This window comes from Tupaia chinensis, unplaced genomic scaffold (genome assembly GCF_000334495.1).
Source record: "Tupaia chinensis unplaced genomic scaffold, TupChi_1.0 Scaffold000578_2, whole genome shotgun sequence".
NCBI classification, from domain to species: Eukaryota; Metazoa; Chordata; class Mammalia; order Scandentia; family Tupaiidae; genus Tupaia; species Tupaia belangeri.
In genome coordinates, this window is record NW_006160094.1 from 4,194,758 (window position 1) to 4,200,548 (window position 5,791).

The 5,791-nt window shown below is 54.3% G+C and overlaps 1 long non-coding RNA gene across 2 annotated transcripts in view; it reads left to right on the forward strand.

Annotated features, from left to right (window-relative positions):
• The first annotated feature begins 31 nt into the window (after positions 1-31).
• Positions 32-5,791, forward strand: part of LOC106735943 (uncharacterized) — an 11,245-nt gene continuing 5,485 nt past the window's right edge. The window contains exons 1-2 of one of the 2 annotated variants that reach the window (XR_001371122.2): positions 32-379; positions 490-853. This is a non-coding gene — a long non-coding RNA (uncharacterized LOC106735943). Of the gene's footprint in view, positions 854-5,791 lie in introns of both variants that reach the window. The other variant, XR_001371121.1, reaches the window with a different exon arrangement.

Below are 5,791 nucleotides of genomic sequence, written 5' to 3' on the forward strand. Positions count from 1 at the left end.
TGCTGACCCCGTGGTGACCCACCCGCTTAAACATGTAGAATGTAAACCTCGGCCCTTCCGAGACCTGTGTGCTTTACGGCTCTGCAACGCGGGCAGCCCCGTGCCAGCTGTGACCGGCCACTGGAGACCGTGGGAGACCCACGCTGCGGGCACAGCCCAGGACGAGACCCGCACCCTGAGGACTTCCAGGCAGGGCGGGAGGCGTCTGCCAAAGAACGCCATCGACCGAGTTAAAAAAGTCACTGAAGCTCTGTTCTTAGTTCCGAGCGGTGATTTCTCAGTAACTGCATGTTATCGCGTTTCAAGAATAGCCCATGTCCGCAGAGTGGTGGCCAACCAGACCGCGTAGTCAACTCCTTTTCGCCAGCTGTTTCTGTAGGTAAAGGTGATAGGGTCCCCGCCGGCTGGGCGACCACCGCCCACCCCCTCCACCTTCCATGTTAAGCTAAGGAAGGGAGACAAAGAGGCTGACTAATCCCCCTACTGCAGGTATCCACGGCCCAGGCACCATTTGTCAGAGGAAACGGGGACTTCCTCCATGGCACAGCCAGGCTAACCCCATCACCGGTCCTCACAGATGAGTGCAGTGAGGAGGTGCTGCGTGTCATTATCCCGCCTCCCGGGATGCCCACCAAGGGCCCAAGTTCCTTGCCCAAGGCGGCAGAGAAAACTGGAGACAGAGCAAGGAGCAGGGTCAGGCTTCCCTCCCCCGGCCCTGGGAAACACCGGCTCTCCCTCGTGCAGCTGCAACATTCACTATTTCTACCCAGTAATTACGTGTGTGACAACTGTGACAACTCTCGCTGAGGTCGCCCGGCTGCTGGCGACCTTGGATCTACAACAACAATTACAGGTAATTGCAGGTGTTGTTTCTGTTTTCCTGCGTGGACCGGGAGCGGATACTGGTTTAGAGTGGGCTTTCTCCACGTAATCCTAACTGCAAGTCAGGTTTCAGCCAGGACCCAGTGAGGCAGCCCTTTCACCGCTCACACTGGAGTTCCCATCTGACCATTGTCTAGAGCCTCAGACACGGTGGCCACGGTCCCGCCTCAGTTTTACCAGCTAAAAACTGGGCTTGGCGATGCCCGTTCCATAAATTGAGGATTAAGTGGCACATTAAAACCCGTAGTAAACACTGCCACCGGGGGTGTTGTGGCCTACAAGGTGAGATTCTGCAGGGTTGGCTGAGGGTGGTAAAGCCCAAGACAGCAGTAAACGGAAGTGGGGGGGTGGGGGGCTGGAGACCAAAACACAGGAGAGGAGCCCCCGGTTCAGAAAGTACTGGAGCCAACAGGTGATACGGAGGTTAGGCAGCTGGAGCCCATGTGGCCACCTCCATGATCTGAGTCCTCGAAAACGCCAGTCAGGTGTGCGTGCCCAAATCCCAAGAGGAGAATGGAGGAGAAGGGATTGTGGCCTGACCATCTCCCTGAGGGGTGAGTTCTCACTTTCCCTCCCTCTCTCTCTCTCTCTCTCTCTCTCTCTCTCTCTCTCTCGTGAGCAGACCAGAAAGAAAGGTGTGCCCTATGGCAAAATCCTTCTGAAAATAATTGTTGAAAAGCTAATGTTACATCATTTTAAGTGCCAGACCTTTTGGTGTCTTGAGGTAAATTATAAAATTTCATGACCCATACTGAATATCCTTTCACTGATGTATTCCTCAGCTAGCATCTAACCATAAACTGCATTAGGCCAGGCTACCTCCGTGCCTTATATGTCAAACCTCGCACAAGTTTCATCTCATAGAATTGGACCGTTCATCTGCCAGCTATGGTCCGCCTCTTTTATAACAAGTGCTGCACTTTACACTCGGTCTGTATCTTCCTCCTCCAAGAGGTTCCAGCAGATGACATAAGAGCTAAGTCGCTGGACTCCTGCGTGGTTGACCACCGTCCACGTCTCAGACCCAGCAGCTTAAAACTCACGCAGGATGCCTGTGCGTGGCCAGAATCCCAAGAGAAGAATGAGGAGGGACTGTGGTATGGCCATACCCTGGGGCAGGAGGCAGGATTTCTCACTTTCTGTCTCTTTGCCTCTGGTGAGCTCGTGTCCCCTAAGGCAAAAACCTCTCAAAAAATTTTTTTATATTTTTTTTTTACTTGCACACACTCACAGAGAAAGACAAAGGGAAAGAAAGAAAGTCTCCCCTACACAATGGGGTATGGTCACCACAATCCCTTCTCCTTCACTTTTCTATTATGTTGAGATTTAAAACACACAAGCACCCAGAGTTTCTCAAGCACCCAGAGCCAGGACCGGAATCTCAGTGGACTATATGGGATCTGGCTCCCTTAATCACTAGGGTACAAGGCCAGCCTTGAAATTATTCTTAATGATGGGAACCAGCAGTTAGTGTAATGGCTATGTCGCTGGACTCCCACGTAGTCGACCGCGGTTCGTGTCCCAGACCCGGTGGCTTAAAACTCACGCCGGGCGCGTGTGCGTGCATGCCCAAGATCCCGAGAGGAGAATGGAGAAGGGATTGCGGCGTGACTATCCCCCCTGGGGGGTGATTTCTCGCTTTCTGTCTCTATGTCTCTCTCTGTCTGTCTGGCGAGCGCACGCGCCCTACAGTGAAAATCTCTCCAAAAAAAAAAAAAGCAGAAGGAGGTTGAAGACAGGGTGGGCCCTGCCAGGCCTCCTCCGGTGCGTCCTTTCCTCCTTCTGGTCAATGTGTGCCCGCGAGGCTAGTGTCATCTGAACAGCACCAGACTCACCCCGACAATTACAGGATGGGGTCGCGTGTACCCCTACGCCCTGATTGTATGTATCCAACCCCGACTTGCCAAAATAGCCCCCCTCAAGCAGTCCATTGCCTATGGTCCTCGAAGTGTCCACCACACTCTCGCTCTGTGTCCAGCTCCAGAAGCCACTGGCAGGTGTTTCCACTGCCCTGCTGACAAGGCCCATCTTGGAAAAGCTACAGTCCAGGCTGAGCTCACTCAGAAAAGGCCTGGACTCCGTGCAGAGAACTCCCACCTCTGCTGGGATCCCCCACAGTCAGATGTCACCCTCCCTCCCCCTCCCAGGCCTCAAAGCCGGAGAACAGGGAGCTCGTTGACGAGCTCTGGTGGCCAGAGCTCTGGTGGCCAGCCTTCGTGGCTGGGTCAGGGGCAGCACGGCTGCTGGGAGTGAAACTCAGCCCCACTGGAGACACGTCTGCAGCCGGTCAACGCACCTGTCACTCAGCTCCTGGTAGTGCAGCTCCACCTGAGGCAGGATTTGGAGAATCCGGTGGCACGGAGCAGTGGCCCCCGTGACGCTCTGTATATGCCAGTTATCGCAGCCTTGTCTTTGAGAGCAAAGTTCAGAATCAAGTTGTCTGGGGAGAGCTGAACTGCTCACCTTGAGAGGCTGGAGGGAGACCCCGGAGATGGACGTAGAGCCATCGCTACTGTCTGCGGAATGTCAGTGTTCGAACCGGATTCTCACCTGGGTAGAAGTTTATGCCTTCTAGGAGGAGAAGGTCTTCCTAGGAACATAAAATCCTGAAAGTCTTTTCTTATTCATATGATTTATGCTCAAAATAATACCCTGAGAAAATGAGATAACCAGGTCGGCCCTGTGGCCTATGGTTACAGGAGTCAGGTCCCTCACAGTTGACCATGGTTTCAGTCCCAGACCAGCAGCTTAGAACACACACCAGGCATATGTGTGTGGCTTCCTTGAATCTTGACGAGATGGAGACGTGAAGAAGGGACTGGTGTGAGCATTCCCCCATGGAGGGTGCTTTTTCCCTTCCGTCGATTTTTCTGCCTCTCTCTCTCTAGTGAGTGCATATGCCCTCTGGCAAATTGTTCAAACGAGGGAAAATGAGGTAGGAGTAGAGGAGGATGAGGAAGTTGAGTTTGGTGAGAAGTGAAGGTGGCCCAGCCGCAGTGGCCCAGATGGCGGTGAGGCACTGCTGAAGACACTGGAGCCACGCAGAGGCCCAGGTTTGAGTCTTGAGACAGCCGCAGTCACACCGTGGTCCTGGCTGGCTGAGAGGCAGGGGATGGATCACAGCATGGCAGGACCCCGACGAGGATACCACTGTCTCTCATGAAAGAAAGAAATAGATAAACGTTGTTGTTTTAAATAAGGGAACTTCTCCTCACCCAGAGGACATTTAACATCAGATGATTCAAAAAAAAAGAAAATAGAGGCTAGCAGGCGTTGTGGTGGCTGAGGCTCTGAACTCCCACGTGGCCGACCATGGTCAGAGTTCTGGACCTGGTGGCTTGCTTTCTCACTTTCCATCTCTCTCTGTCTCTGTCTCTGTCTGGTGAATTAAAATAATAATAATAACAATTCAGTAATTCTTTAAGGAAAAAAAGAAAAGGAATTTACTTCAGGACCTCCACCAATGCCTAGGTAAATCTCGGGCCTGAAAGACGTCTGGTAAGCGGATACGCACCGCCATTGAAGGCCTTTAACATAGCGGTTTCATTCAGTAAAGAGGAAAGGCCCTGAGGCTGGTAACTGGGACCACACGCTTTTTGGCCTGACCTGGTCAATATGGCCAAAGTTCCTGAGTCAGGAGAGCTTTCGTGGAGTCGAAGAGGAGGGACCGACTTAGTCAGCGGGTAACCCACCCGGGTACCAGCCTGCGGGCCTCCGCAGCGCCACCCCAGCCCACCTGAAGTACGAATGACCTTGCATCCTGTGCAGGGGCTGCCCCCACTGAGCAGCGCACACCCAGCCCCCGCCAGCCTCCCTACATTGGGGAGGCTACTCTGTGACGCTAGAGCTCGGATTTCAGATGGTCTCCTGCTTCAGAATACCACGCAGCTTCCAGGGGGAAGTGTCCTGGGGTGCAGGACACAATGGCCCTCAGCCCCGGGTCCAGAACCCACAGAAGCAAGATCTCTGGGCTGATCAGACCATAGCAGATGGCCTGCCCTGGGGTGGGGCAAGCAGGGGAGCCAGACTCTATCTTCTCCCTGCTTGGAGCCCTGAGCTCTGTCTTATTCGGAGGCAAAACCAGAGTCCTGTTTGTGACTTCCAGGGACCCACCCAGGATGGCTTCCCCTCCCACACGCTTCCTGCGGGGGGGGGGGGGGGGGCAGCACTCTCCCCAGCAGCCCTGGTCTCTGTTAACCCTGATCCAGGTGTCCCTGGGGCTGTGGGTCCCTCTGGCTGAAATGTTCGTCCCCTTGCGTCTACTTGGCTCCCTCCCTCTCTCCCTACAGGCCTCCGTCCAACCTCACCTCTGCACTCCTGACGCCCAGCAGAGAACAGCGATTTCGCGTCCTTCTCTGTGCTTTTTCCTTTACTTTTGTCCCCAACACTTAGCGCCATCTGATATGTCACGTAGTTATTTATTAATAAGTTGCTGTCTCTCATAAAAGACCAGCATCTCCGTGGAGCAGAGGCCTCGCCCCTCGGTCTGCCCCATGCCCTCAGGGTCTGTGGCAGTGCGGGTCCCCCAGGAGCTCGGTAGGCATCTGCAGGCAGGTAACCCGCAGTCACTGAGGACTACAACACCCCTCACTTGGGATGTTTGTTTTAACCTAGTGCATCTGTGGCCTCATCCTCGCCTCAGACTGCGGTCTAGCAGGTGATGCCATTGTGATTCCTAAGGTATTATGTTTACAGCAGTAACAGCTGGGCCAGCCAGCCAAGGCCCTGGGTCCCATATGGCTGACTATGCAGTTTAAGCCCCGCACCCAGCAGCTAGGAGACCTGGTGGACATGTGTGTGTGTGTGTGTGTGTGTGTGTGTGTGTGTGCGCGTGTATGCCCAGAACCCCGAGAGGAAGGGGCAGGAGCCAAGGCTGTCTGGCCCTGTTCATTGGCCAGGCCCCGGGGGA